A 14,797-nucleotide genomic window follows, 5' to 3' on the forward strand; every position below is an offset into this window, starting at 1 on the left:
CCGGGGTAGTGATGGGGGCATTTGAGCCTGTTCCTCCAGCCGTGTTGTATGAGTCTGCCAGTGGGCTCCCTTCCTTAGTGTTTTCACGGCTGCCCCGGTTTTCTGGTACGGCCGGGGCTTTGGGGGAATGGCTCTGCCTCGGGGCCTGTCGTGTAGGTTCCGGGGCCTGTCGTGTAGGTTCCCGGGGCTGGGGAGGGGCTGACTTGCCTTGACCCCGTTGGACCCCGTGGGGGTTTTTATCCCCCTCTAGGCAGGGCTTGTGGTTACGCGGAGTGGGGTCTTTCCTCCCCACTCGCCGTACGTGCTGTTGGGCGTCGGCCCCTCCCCGGGCTCGGTTCATTGGCCTTTGAGTCGGTTGGTTCCGTCCTGTGGTTGAATGTTTCCTCCCACTCTTTTTTGGGACGGTGTTTTCGTCATGTTTCCCCGTTCGATTGGGTTCTACGTGATTTCTGATCTCGGGTGCGCCTGCGCCTTTGTGCGCCTTCGGGACTAGTGTTGGCTTCTGTGTTCTCGAGGGTTTGGGAAAGTTTTTCGCTACTTCCCGCATTATTGGAACGTCTGTTGGCTCCTCGTCTTTGTCGCCGTTTTGGGCTACTTGTGGCCCGGTTGGGCTACTTGTGAGCCGGTTGGGCTACTTGTAGCTCTGTTGGACTACTTGTCGCCCGGTTGGGTTCCTTTCTGGGCTCTTTGCTTCTTTGGCCGGTTTTATTGTTCCTGCTTCCTCTTTTGGCTACTTTTCTAGTGCAGTAGTCCTGGTTGGCGCCTTCCCGCAGAGAGGGTTGTGCGGTTCGGCCAGCGTGTTATGCGCATGCGCTGTGGAGTTTGTTTTGGTCTGGCGGTGTTTCAGTGCTGGTGTTTTGCGCCCTTTTTGCTACGGTGCTTTGCCTCTCGTTCTTCTCCCTGGCTGCGGTATGTGCCCCTTCGCTCCAGGGGTGTCCTGGTTCCCAGTTGTGGGGACGACACCGCAGTTTTCCATGTGTCATGGGTGTGGGCCGCCTCCTTCGCCTCTCCCTGCTCTCCTGCGGGTCCGGCAGGGTCCGGCTCTGGCGTCTTCACCTGGCAGTGCTCCCAGGTTCTTCTGGGCACAGTTGAGTCGTGTCAAGTTCGTGCCACCGTTTGCCAGGTGAGTTTCTGCTGTCTGGCGTCTTTTGGCCGGGCGCTGCATGCGGAGATGTTTATATACCTGTCTTTATTTAGGTATATTTTTGTACGACTGAGACCGTTTGCACACCAGTGACTGTCCCTTTTTCAACCCTTCCAGTCGCACTCATGTGCATGTCCAACCCATGCTGGAGTCATTCCGGGGACCCACCTTTTTTCATGTTGTGAGGTGTGGGGGTTGTAGGGTTGGTTCTGTACTCACCTGGTAAGGCTCCTGGCTGTGCTTGCAGGGTTTGAGCTCTGGCTCTTGGGTCCCGCCTATCTGGTAGAACTTGCGGGATAGTACCAGTGCAGTGGTGCAATTGGCACAATTGGGGAAAACTGTATTACCATCAGAGGTCTGTGCTTGTTACACGACCTACTTGCGAGCATAAGCCTTCTTGCTGGTTCGTCCGTGGACTTCCAGGGGGCACTAGCCTGTTTTTGTCTAGCAGTTCCGGCCCATCCTGGTTGTGGGGGTATGTGGGCCGGCGGGCCGCTCCTAGCAGCTGCCTGGTGGGCCACCCTCTGGCCGGTCTAGCTTGGCCTTGGGCCGGGCTTGGGGTGTAAAAGAGCTCCCAGTACCCCATCCAGCAGGTATCGAGCGGGGTTTCTCCGCCGTCAGTCGCCTGGTGCAGGTTTCTGGGTCTACTAGGTTTTGTCATGTCTCCGTTGGCCCTGTCTGGGGTCTGCCTGCTCCGTTTCTCTGCCTTTGCAGAAGGGATTTGCTATTTCCATGTTGCGGTGGTGCCTGTTGTTGCTGCTGCACGTGTGCATTGGTACTGTGTTTCACGGTGGCATGTCCTTGTTCCTGTGTCCGGTTGTGGTGTGGCACTTTGCTGCTGTTTTGTGCCTGGGGATTGCGTGGGGTTTTTCTGTCCCTGCCTGATTGTCCACCCCTGGTTGTTTTCCTGGGGTTTTTGTGCTTCTGCTTTTTCTTCCTGCCTCCTCTGCAGCAGGGGTAGTTCTGTGTGTGTTCTTGGGCGTTTTTCAGCCTGTGTCCTGTGATGTGCTTCTTTGTCTCAGTCTATTGCAGTTGTTCATACCCCCTTGATTCGGGTACTGTTCTGGCGGCGACTCTTCCGCCTTCTTTGGTTTCCTAGCTTGCCCTGCCGTTTTTTTTTTGGGGGGGGGGGGGATTGCGATGTCTCGCGTCGGACCCGTCGTTTCTGAACTCCTGGCGGGCTTGCATGCTTTGGGGAGTTTTTTCTGTTCGGCAGACATTCCATCTCCTTGTGCCGCCTGGGTTTCGGTGGTCGCGCCTGAGATCTTCCCGCGGCTCCGCCTTTTCCTGGGCTCGGAGGGGCCTTGTCAGGGCTGCTTATGTTCTGCCTCGCGATCTCACCTCAGGTTGGTGGTTGGGTGGCTTCGTGGTAGGTGTCCCACCTGCGTGCTTCTCTTGGCAGCAGTATGGGGTATTTTGGCGGTCCTTCCTTTTCCTGTCCGTTCTTAGGTAGTTACTCTTGTTAGCTTGGTTTACTCTCGGCTTGGTTTTCTGGTGGGGGTTGGGGGCCGTCGTCTTGCCAGATACTGTCGCCTCTTTTCATGCGGCGCTGGCGGAGCCGCTTCAGCTTGCTTTTGGTCTTGGTGTTGCTTCTGCACCGTTAGTAAGCTGTCTGGTGCGTCGTTTCACCTCCGGCCTGTTCGTGCGCCGCTTGCACCATCCTGGTCTCTGGTAAGCGTGCTCTGTCTTCTCCTCGGTTGGTAGTGCCCCTTCGGTTCCCGTGTGTTTTTTCGTCGGCTCTTTCCTTTTGGCCTTTGCCTCTGGGGGTCGAGTCGCTGAGTTTTCTTGCTCCTTCGGTTTTAGGTTTTGGTTGTTCTGTGGCAGCAGTCTCCATCTTTTCTGGCGCGGGGTGGGGCTGCTGCGTTCTGGAAGGGTCCAGGGTTTGTTGGTGCTTTGTTGGTCGGGCCGGGGGGGTGTCGTGTTTTGCGTTCAGTGGCGGCCCTCCGCTGTTGTTTGCGTGCCATGGCGTTTGGCTCCGGAGCGCGTTTTGCGTTGATCCGGTTCTGTTCTTCCCGGTTCGCGGGTGATGGTGTCCCGGATGGTCAGCCGTGTTCTTGTGGCTAAGCTGCCTGTGGTCTTCCCTCATGCCTGTGGCGTTCGTGGCTTCACTGCTCTCGCTGCCGTCTGGGCGACGTGGTCTTGCGGTCTTTCGGGCATGACTTTTTGGTGTTCGTGTGGGGGCCTTGCTGCTCGTTGTTCTCGTGTTGTTCCCGGGACTTTTTGGGGCTGTGGTGCCTTGGGTTGGCGTTTGCTGCCAGTTGTCTCGCTTCCGTGGGGGGTGCTTGGTGTCCACCTCCCGGTTCTGTCCTTTTGATCTTCCTCTGTGGGTAGTTAGCTCCAGGGAGCCGACGGGGCTCCCCCCAGAAAATCAGCGTTGAATGTAATGAAACGCCATTTTCTGGGTGAGACCCGGAGGCTCCCCGGCAACCCTCCCTCCCTCCCGGTCGGTGGGTTTTCGCGTGTTTTGACATCCAGCCTCAGAACTGATGGGTGGATAGCTGGCGTGGGAGGTCTGGGGCTCCCCCTTCCCGGGGAGGGGGGAGCTGCGCAGACAGCGGCGCGGTGACGTATGACGTCATACTAGTTTCCTTGTTTTCTGTTGAAGAGTTCTATCCACTAGTTTGGCTTTAGGTAGCAATTTTCACCAGAATAGGGGTTTGTTTTGGAATGCTTACCTTTCTGGATTTGCTAAGGCGGACTGGACCCTGTTTACCCTCAGTGCTGCTCTCTCTGACCTCTCCCTTCTGCCTCTCCCTCGCGCTCTCCTCCTTTTTCATGACACTGTCTTCAACGCATGCTCTCCGCTCTATTCCTCGCTCTTCCTCTCGGGGTCCACGGAAGTGCAGTTCCCTGGTGGAATGCGGACTGTGCTCGGGCTGTCCGCTGTAAGCCTGCAGCCTGGAAGAGGCACCGCCGTAGGCAGACGACCGATTCTTTTCTTTCCGAAAGCGAGTGCGGTGGCCCGTAGGACCATCCCTACGGCTAAACGTGAATGTTGGGCATCTTATGTCTCAACAATTACGTCCGAAACCCCTCTGACGCAGATCTGGAAGCGTATCCGCAAGATAGTGGGTAAGTTCGTTCCCGATGTTTCACCGGTCCTTCACCTCCATGATACTCTTGTGGCGGACCCGTTGCAGGTCGCTTCCGAACTGGGTTCCCACTTTTCTTCTGTTAGCTCTGGTCTTCATCTTCCCCAATCTTTCCTTCTTCGTAAACCTGTCCTTGCGTCTCGTCCTTTAGATTTCTGCACACATCTTCAGCTTCCCTATAATGATCCCTTCTCTCTCTCTGAACTTCGTTCTGCCCTGGCCCTCTGCGGTTCTACGGCGGCGGGCTCCGATGGTATTCATTATGAGATGCTTCGCCATCTCCCTCCGTGCACGTCTCAGTATTTACCGAGTCTGTATAATTGGATCTGGGAGTCGTCGTCAGTCCCTGAGGACTGGCTCGATGCTGTTGTCCTCCCTGTTCGCAAACCGGGGTCTCTGTGTACTTCCCCTAAGGACTTTCGCCCTATTGCTCTCACAAGTTGTGTCTGCAACCTCTTTGAACGTATGGTTAACGTTCGTCTGATGTGGTTCCTGGAACACCATCACCTCCTCTCCCCTTCTCAATTTGGTTTCTGCAAGTGCCGCAGCACGACAGATGTCCTGGTGAACTTGGAGGTCTATATTCGTACTGCTTTTGCTGCGAAGACCTCCGTTGTTGCCGTCCTTTTTGACCTGGAAAAGGCTTTCGACACCACTTGGCGATATCATATTCTATCTCAACTTCATTCTTTTGGCCTTCGTGGTCATCTCACTCTCTTTCTCCGCAGCTTCCTCTCTCGTCGTTCCTTTCGGGTGCGCCTTGGTACCGCTCTCTCTGCCTCTTTTCAGCAATACGAAGGTGTGCCCCAGGGTAGTGTTCTGAGCACTACTCTTTTTTCTGGTTGCCCTCAATGGTCTTCTTTCCTCTCTTCCTTCTGATGTCTTCTCCGCTCTCTATGTCGATGATCTTACCCTTTGCTGTCAGGGTGATGATTCGCCTCTCCTTCAGCGCCGGCTTCAACTTGTTATTGATGCCGTGTCCGCTTGGGCCACTGATCATGGCTTCATGTTCTCTACTTCTAAGACTTGTGCCATGACTTTTACGCGGAAACGGGTCATTCTTCTTCCCTCTTTGTCACTTTATGGTCATCCCCTTGAATACAAAGATTCCGCAAAGCTTTTGGGGTTATTCCTTGACACTCGTTTGTCATGGTCTCCCCATATCTCTTACCTCCGTGTTGAGTTCTCTAAGGCCCTTACCCTCCTTCGGGTCTTGTCCCATACTTTTTGGGGGGCGGATAGGCGCACTCTCCTTGCTTTACATTCCTCTCTCGTCCTGTCTAAGCTCGATTATGGTTGCCCCTGCTTACTCATCTGCTTCTCCTTCTACTCTTCGCCGTCTTGATGCTTTGCACCATACTGGGTTGCGCCTCAGTTCTGGTGCCTTTCGTTCGACTCCCATCCTTAGCTTGTATGTTGACACTGGCTTCCTATCTCTCCAGGACCGCCGTGATCGCTACAGTCTTCGCTATCTTGCGCGGTCCTTGCAACATCCTTCCTCTCGCCTCTGTCATGCTTTAACTTTTACCCCTCCTGCGGTTCCTGTTCCTCTTCACCACCTCCCTCTTTCTGTCCGGTTATCTCACCTACAGGATTCTCTTTCCGTTCATATTTCTGATGTTTCTCCTCGTGTTGTTCCTTCTTTGCTCCCGTGGAGAGTCCCTCTTCCGTGGTTTTGTACATCCTTGACCCGTATCACTAAAGCTTTTACCCCTCCTACGGTTCTAAAACGCCTTTTCCTCGAGCACTTTTCTTCTCACTCCCGCTCCGTTTCTGTCTTCACGGATGGGTCTAAGTCTGCTGGATGGTGTTGGCTACTCTGTTGTTTTTCCTGATCGCACTTATATGTGTCACTTACCTCCGGAGACTAGCATCTTTACAGCAGAGCTTTATGCTATTCTCTATGCTCTTCGTCTCCTGCTTTCTCGTTGTCAGTCTTCCTTTGTAGTTGTTGTTGACTCTCGTAGTGCCCTCATGGCTCTCGGGTCCTTTAATCCGGTTCATCCAGTAGTTGTCGAGATCCAGTATTGGCCGTTTCTTGTTCACAGTAAATTTAAGTCGGTTGAGTTTTGTTGGGTTCCCAGCCATATTGGTGTGTCTTTAAATGAGCGTGCGGATGCTGCCGCCAAGGAAGCTGTCCGCTCTTGTCCCATCTCTCGTAAAGGTATTCCATATTCCGACTTTTACCCGGTTATCCATTCCTCCGTCCTCACCCGTTGGCAGGCTTCTTGGTCGTCTGTTACTGGTAACAAACTACGTACTCTTAAATGTTGTGTTTCCTCGTGGCAGTCCTCCTACCACCGTAACTGGCGTTGGGAAACGGCTCTGGCGAGGTTGCGTATTGGCCATACTCGCTTAACCCATGGTCACTTGATGGAGCGCCGCCCTGCTCCTTATTAGTCCTAGTTGCATTGTCCCGCTTACGGTCGTGCATGTCCTTCTTGAATGTCCTGACTTCCAGGACGAGCGTGTGTCTTGCTTTCCGACCGCCCCTCGCGGTCACCTGTCCCTCAATAGAATTCTTGGTGACTCGGATACTTTTGATATCGTTTGCCTTATGCGTTTTTGTTCCCGTATTGGCATCCTTGGTGATATTTAGCGCCCTCTGATTATTCTGCACATTTGATGGTGCTACATAGCCTTCCCGGTTTGGTGCCTTCTTTTGATAATTACTTACTTACCTTTCTGGATGCTTGACCCGGTCGATGGCAGACATAGAATACTTCCTACCAAACGGGGGTTTCTATAGGTTATTGCTCCCCTTGCCTCTCTGAGAGGGCCAGGTTCTGGCCGTGGTCCCCGGTAGGCCCTAGAACTCCATACACATGACTGATGCCAAAGTCTGACATTAGCATATCAGCCGGTAAAGCTCCGGGGAGCCTCCGGGTCTCACCCAGAAAATGGCGTTTCATTACATTCAACACTGGTTTTTTGGTTATTAGCACTATATACACAGGTTATATATAAGTATCTGCATGTTTTGTTCACCATAACGAACTTCTAAGTTGATATGATATAAGTCGTCACCACTAAGTTGTCAAAAAGCAATGAGGCGTGGCCACCACATCTGCCAGCCAGCTACTCGCTGCCACTCCCTCCCTCAAAAACGCCTCATTTGCCAACATCCTCCTCCCACCATACTGTTTTTGTTTTTATTCACTTTATACAGACGTAATATACAATGGAACCTCGAGTGACGAGAGCCTCAATTTATGAGCATTTTGTACAAGAAGCACACCAATCGCCGACAATTTGTCTCGATTAGCGAGCACTCGTTTGATTAACGAGAAAACCACATGCATGGTGTGTTCCCACTGCTTCTCGCATATTCTCGGATGCCTCCGACGATGCAAATTATTATTTTTTTGTTTAATGATGCTATTGATGCTCGGATGTAACAGGGTGACTGCTGTGATGTTGCAAAGCATTGATTTTTTGTTTGTAGAAAAACTGAAAAAATTGAAAAAAGAACAAATGTCAAAAAGGTTCGTTTGGTATTTGTCTGGTAAGCTGCTTCATGTTTCTAAAAAAAAAAAAAAAAAAGTTACTGCCACTATGGGCCAGTAACCGTGTTTTTGATGTTATAACCTCTTTTATAGTAACCGACCCCAAGTCGGTAGTACGCTTTCAAGAACTGTAGTAGTGCAATGAAGAAATAAGGGGGGAATAAACAAGACATTATTCCCTTCAATATGTTTAAGCCTTCACCGTTAAATATATCTTAAATAAAATAGATTATGACTACATGTATTTACAGTAGTGGCACTTTCACTCGGGACACTACTGTACTATGTTGGCAGTGTTCACCAACTCCAGCATTTCCACCGCCCAGTACCTTGTGCACGTGTAATGACAAATGCAGGCGAGTTCACCTTTTACATGGACCAGTCCACCAACACAGTCTCACGAGGTGCTTACACCCCACTATTGTTCTCCAGCAACCCCTGGCAGAAGCCTCTAGCAACTGGCTAGCAGCACTTCACTGTCGTCCGTTACTCACCTAAGCCAATCCTGGGTAACTGGCTAGCAGCACTTCACTGTCGTCCGTTACTCACCTAAGCCAATCCTGGGTTACGCCGATTTCTACCGACTGCGTAATTAAGCAGCTAACTCACTGCCCAGATCGACAGTGGCTTACGCAGTCTTCTTCCATGACCAAGCTGAGAGTACGTGGACTGCCCAAGGTAAACTGCCTTCCTCAGTACGACTGCCTCTACACGTCAAGTAAAGCATCATTAGTTACCAGGACGGTACACTGGGGAAACCATGAGGTAACACCCATTCACCTGGGAGTTGACATAATGCTCTGTAGCGCATCCAGATGGTGCTGAGTGTGACACGCCATTCATCGGAGGTCATCCACGGCTACCTCTCTTGCTGACTAGGGCAGGAAACAGAAGCCATTGATCGCTGTCACGGCACCACCAATAGATGGCATTGTCCACGTAGTGTCCAATACCAGGGGAGTTTGAGTGCAGACTCATAGATGGTGCTGGAATTCCAAGCCACACTCAGACGATGGTGCCGATACCGTAACATCTCCCCACCAAAAAGAATTTGGTTAGTATACTAAAAAGAGAATAAACCAAATTAGTATGTTGAAATATATACAATCAGACATACATAGACAATGGACCAATGTTGACAGGAAGTCCTGCTTGAACTGCATTAGTAGAGGGGTCTGGCACAGAGTGATGACCAAGACCACGGGCAATGGTCTAACTGATGTTAACTCCGATGCTCTGACTGATGTTCCTGTCAGGTACAAAGTTACTTTATGCGCCTCAGGTACAGAGGTTCTGTAGGGGATCGAAGCACTGGGACGAACAGACAACATCGCCCTGAGCCATGGTACTGCTGATAGCTGCATGCAGAAGGTGTTTCTTGTATACCTTGTTTCTTCTCCCTGGCAGTCCTTCAGGGAGACAGGAATCTGGAATACAGAAGACTATGATGACTTTGGGTAACAGATACAGCCTGGTAATACATACTTACGGCGTGACCGATGGCTAGGTCTGCACATATTCCCACCGGAACTGCTTGTATACTAATGAGGAGTGCGTTCGCTCTTGCAATGTCAGGTTGACCAAAGTTCCGTATAATGATGGTACTGGGCCCATCAACTACACGAGGGATGTCAACCTGTCGAAAACGGTCACTCATTAAAACATTTCTTATATTACCAAAATCAACAGTCACCTCTGTGTCCCTTTTTCTGTCTACAACACTCATGGGGCGAAAGTCCTGTCCCTGATAACATTCCATGATGCTTACAGGAGTTGTCATCGGCTGGTCCATCCACTGATCCATGGTCACTTTCCTTAGAGCAAACATGAGGACAATACAAAATATACAAAAAAAACATTTGCCTAAACGAGGGACAACTTTCACAAGCCTACAATCTCCATAACTGGCTGTTGCCATTAGCCTGGTTTGGAACATGGAGGACACTAGAATCTGTGCACATACCTCGTAACGTTTGGAGAGTCCTTGGTCAGTTGCGTGAGCACCGCACCTTGCCATTCTTCATGTACTGGTTATTTGTCATCGCTCCAGACTCTGGGTTATCTGTGGGTGCTTTCACACGAGGTTCCCCCTCCCCATCCAGCCCGTTGGTATCGTGAGGAGGCTTCGTGGGCGGCTGCCGGAGTGTGATGCTCCGTGGGACAGTCCTCTGTCCTTTTATGGCCTTGCACTCCTGCTGCTGTCTTCTCTAATTGTGCCGGATCGCTTTTCCTTTTCATTATGTTTCGTTTTTCTACCCCCTCTTCTCCTATCTGCTTGTCGTTTCCTGCCGACCTTTTGCTTGTTTTGGATTATTTCTTTGGACTACTATTCCCCCTCCCCGCTCAGCTCGTTGTCGCCGTGTGGGGGCTTCGTGGGTGGCTGCCGGAGTGTGATGCTCCTTGGGACAGTCCTCTGTCCTTTTCTAGCCTTGTGCTCCTGCTGCCATCCTCTCCAATTCTGCTGGGCACCTTTTCCTTTTCCTTCTGTTTCGTTTTTCTCCCCCCTCTTCTCCTATCTGCTTGCCATTTCCTGCCGACCTTTTGCTCGTTCTGGTTCTTCCCTTGGACTTCTTCTATTTTGACGCCCGGGTGCTTGAGGAGGCATACTCATGCACCCGTAGAACTGCAGTACCCGACGTCGAGAGCGAGGGGAACCTTTTATTGTCAATCCCCACTTCGTCACTGAACCCGATCTCGACGGACTGTCGGTTTCTTAAGGTGGCGTTTGTGGGGCGTATACTCACGACGCACCCCTAGGAGGCCCCGACAAGATCGGCGATTGCTTCTTGTTGGGTGTCCTGCCTCTAATTGTGGCTCCATGGTGAGTGTGGGGGCACATTCGTGAATGAATTCTTCTTTTCGTCAAGATGATAACCCCTGTTTCGGCTGCTTCTGGCTTACCTTCTCAGGCTCGTGGGGTGGGCGACCAAGCCCCCGAGTCGGTCCGTATTGGAAGACCGGGCTCTGTAGCCTCCGCTGCATTGGGCCCCAACCTTGCTCCTCCTTTGGCCTCTCTGACTCCTTCCCCTGGCTCCCCTCCCTCCTCTGTGGTTGGGTCGAGCCCCAAGCTCCCAGTGGTGACTACCTCGTCCCCTGGCGCGGCTCCTTCTCTAGTTGTAACTACTGCGCCTTTTTACCCCTCTCTCTCTGGGGGTTCTCACCGCCGTCCTCGTCACGGCCGCCCTCGCTCGATTCCTTCCAGTTCTGCTACCTATCAAGCCTTGTTTGGTCCCGCTTCATGGGCCAAATATTTTGATCTCCTCCCTCTTGATTCTGCGCCTCCTGACGATTTCTCCCTCCATCGACATCTCATTGATTCCGTGGATGCCTCCATTACTTTCAACCCCACTCGTCTCGGTACACGTGTCGTTGCTGCTCCTTCTCAGGATGCTGCTTCCGGCTTGGCTGCCTTATCCTGCCTTGGCGAGACCCCCGTTCGGGTCTCGAAGAACGCTCAGTTGAATGCCAGTGTTGGCACTATTTTGCTCCTGCCCCATGTTGCGACCGGTGTTCGGGACCTGCGCGACTGCCACGACGATATTCGACATATCCTCGCTGCCCAGGGCCATTCTATTCTCCAGGTGGACACGTTTACTCGTCCCCCTCATGGTAGTCGCCGTCAACCCCTCCGGGTTGTGAAGATTACCTTTGATGGTAGGACCCTTCCACCCTCTGTCATTCTTGCTGGTGCCAGGTGCTCTGTCCAGGAGTACATTCCTTCTCCTCGGCTCTGCAACAAGTGCTGGAGGTTTGGGCATGGTGCCCTCCGCTGCTCCGGGACTGTCTCTCTCTGTCCTTTGTGTGGTGGCGAAGGTCACTCTAAGTCGGAGTGCACTTCTCCCCAGGCTCGTTGCCTCAACTGCGGTGAGGCCCATCCTACCTTCTCCCGTGCGTGTGTCCATTACAAGCTTGAGGCAGCCGTCCTCAACCTGAAGCACCGGGAGCGTTTATCTTTTCCTGAGGCGAGGCGCCAGGTTCGCCGGCTCCCGCCTTATGCTACTATCTCTTATGCTCGCGTGTTGCGCTCTTCCTCTCCTCGTCCTTCCCGCCTTCCTCAGACTCACAACCGTTTCCGGGCCTTGGACCCTGATGCGCCCACTGCCCCCTCCTCTGTTCCTTTGGGTTCTCTCCCGAAGGATCCTCCTCCTGGTCCTCTGTCTGGGGTTCCCCTTCCTTCTACCCGGTCTGTCGTGTCTTCTGTGTCTTCTTCCTCGTCCCCCTCCGATCCTCCTTCCCATCCTCTTCCTCCATCTATCGGCTCTCCCCACCGCCTGTCGGTGCGGGCGGATGTCCATTGCTCTCCTAACGGCCGTCGTGTGTGCTCTCGTTCGGCTTCTCCTGTTGAGACACTGGAATCCGTTGCCCGGTACGTAGTTGCTGGGACACCGGTCTCTTTAAGTCAGAAGCGTAAGCCTGGCTCCTCTCCTTCCTCTTCCCCGGCAGGTAAGAAGGCTTTGCTTTCTTCCTCAGCTCCTCCTCCTGGCTCTGTTGCTTCTTCCCCTCCCGTTTCAGTGCTTGCGCCCCCTGTTCCTGCTATGGAGGTTTCTTTGGCCCCTGCTTCCCTTTCGGTTGCTGCTCTTGCTGGGGTGCGCTCCCCTCTTTCTACTTCCCCTCCTGCTGCTGCTGTCCTTGACTGCTCCTCTCCGTTGTCTCCTCCTCTTCCTCCTCCTCCTCCTCCTCCGGACCCTGCCCGCCCACCTCTGATCTGTTCTCCCGTTTCCTTCCCTCCGTCTTTGCTCAGTTTACCCATGCCCCCTAACCCTGACTTTGCTGACCCTGATCCCGACCCTGATATTCTTTAACGTGCTCTGTTGCTCTTTCGCCTTTGTTTCTTCCTTGTTCTCTGTTTTTGTCCTTTCTCTTCTCGTCGTTGTCCATTCTTCAATGGAACGTTCGAGGTTATTACGCCAATTTCCTCGAACTCCAACTTCTGATTTCGCGGTTTTCGCCCCTTTGTGTCTGTCTCCAGGAGCCAATGCTTGGTGCGCGTCCTGGTCGTTTTCGTGGCTATTCCTTTCTCTCCCCCCCCCCCCCCAGCCATTGCTGGGGCTTCTAATTCTTCTGCTCTCTTGATTCGGGCTGATGTTCCCTTTGTTCCTTTACTTTTTCCTTCGCCTCTCCATTGTTCTGCTGCTCGTATCTTTGTGGGGAAATGGTACACAGTTTGTTCCATTTATCTCCCCCCGAGTGTCCCGCTCTCTCTTCCTGATTTGAAACACCTCCTAGACTCCTTGCCGGAGCCTGTGCTCCTGCTGGGTGACTTCAATTGTCGTCATTCTCTTTGGGGTGACGTTCTGACGAATACCCGGGGTCGCCTCCTTGAGCCGTTTCTCCTCTCTTCTTCCCTGTCTCTTCTGAATTCTGGTGAGCCCACTCATTTGGACTCTCGGACTCGCACCCTTTCTTGTCTTGATCTTTCTCTCTGCTCTTCTTCTCTTTACTTAGATTTCACGTGGCAGGTTCTTGATGACCTCCATGGAAGTGATCATTTCCCCATCCTTGTTTCCTTTTTCTCTTTTCGCCCTTCCCTCTCTTTCCCTAGGTGGCAGTTTGCTAAGGCAGACTGGACCCTATTTACCCTCAGTGCTGCTCTCTCTGACCTCTCCCTTCTGCCTCTCTCTCGCGCTCTCTTCCTTTTTCATGACACTGTCTTCAACGCTGCCCTCCGCTCTATTCCTCGCTCTTCCTCTCGGGGTCCACGGAAGTGCGTTCCCTGGTGGAATGCGGACTGTGCTCGGGCTGTCCGCTGTAAGCGTGCAGCCTGGAAGAGGCACCGCCGTAGGCAGACGACCGATTCTTTTCTTTTCTTTCGGAAAGCGAGTGCGGTGGCCCGTAGGACCATCCGTACGGCTAAACGTGAATGTTGGGCATCTTATGTCTCAACAATTACGTCCGAGACCCCTCTGGCCCAGATCTGGAAGCGTATCCGCAAGATAGCGGGTAAGTTCGTTCCCGATGTTTCACCGGTCCTTCACCTCCATGATACTCTTGTGGCGGACCCGTTGCAGGTCGCTTCCGAACTGGGTTCCCACTTTTCTTCTGTTAGCTCTGGTCTTCATCTTCCCCAATCTTTCCTTCTTCGTAAACCTGTCCTTGAGTCTCGTCCTTTAGATTTCTGCACTCATCTTCAGCTTCCCTATAATGATCCCTTCTCTCTCTCTGAACTTCATTCTGCCCTGGCCCTCTGCGGTTCTACGGCGGCGGGCTCCGATGGTATTCATTATGAGATGCTTCGCCATCTCCCTCCGAGCACGTCTCAGTATTTACTGAGTCTGTATAATCGGATCTGGGAGTCGTCGTCAGTCCCTGAGGACTGGCTCGAAGCCGTTGTCCTCCCTGTTCGCAAACCGGGGTCTCTGGGTACTTCCCCTAAGGACTTTCGCCCTATTGCTCTCACAAGTTGTGTCTGCAAACTCTTTGAACGTATGGTTAACGTTCGTCTGATGTGGTTCCTGGAACACCATCACCTCCTCTCCCCTTCTCAATTTGGTTTCCGCAAGTGCCGCAGCACGACGGATGTCCTGGTGAACTTGGAGGTCTATATTCGTACTGCTTTTGCTGCGAAGACCTCCGTTGTTGCCGTCTTTTTTGACCTAGAAAAGGCTTACGACACCACATGGCGTTATCATATCCTATCTCAACTTCATTCTTTTGGCTTTCGTGGTCATCTCACTCTCTTTCTCCGCAGCTTCCTCTCTCGTCGTTCCTTTCGGGTGCGCCTTGGTACCGCTCTCTCTCCCTCTTTTCAGCAATACGAAGGTGTGCCCCAGGGTAGTGTTCTGAGCACTACTCTTTTTCTGGTTGCCCTCAATGGTCTTCTTTCCTCTCTTCCTTCTGGTGTCTTCTCCGCTCTCTATGTCGATGATCTTACCCTTTGTTGTCAGGGTGATGATTCGCCTCTCCTTCAACGCCGGCTTCAACTTGCGATTGATGCCGTGTCGTCTTGGGCCACAGGTCATGGCTTCAAGTTCTCTACTTCTAAGACTTGTGCCATGACTTTTACGCGGAAACGGGTTGTTCTATGTCCCTCTTTGTCGCTTTATGGTCATCCCCTT

This window comes from Procambarus clarkii, chromosome 9, assembly GCF_040958095.1.
Source record: "Procambarus clarkii isolate CNS0578487 chromosome 9, FALCON_Pclarkii_2.0, whole genome shotgun sequence".
NCBI classification, from domain to species: Eukaryota; Metazoa; Arthropoda; class Malacostraca; order Decapoda; family Cambaridae; genus Procambarus; species Procambarus clarkii.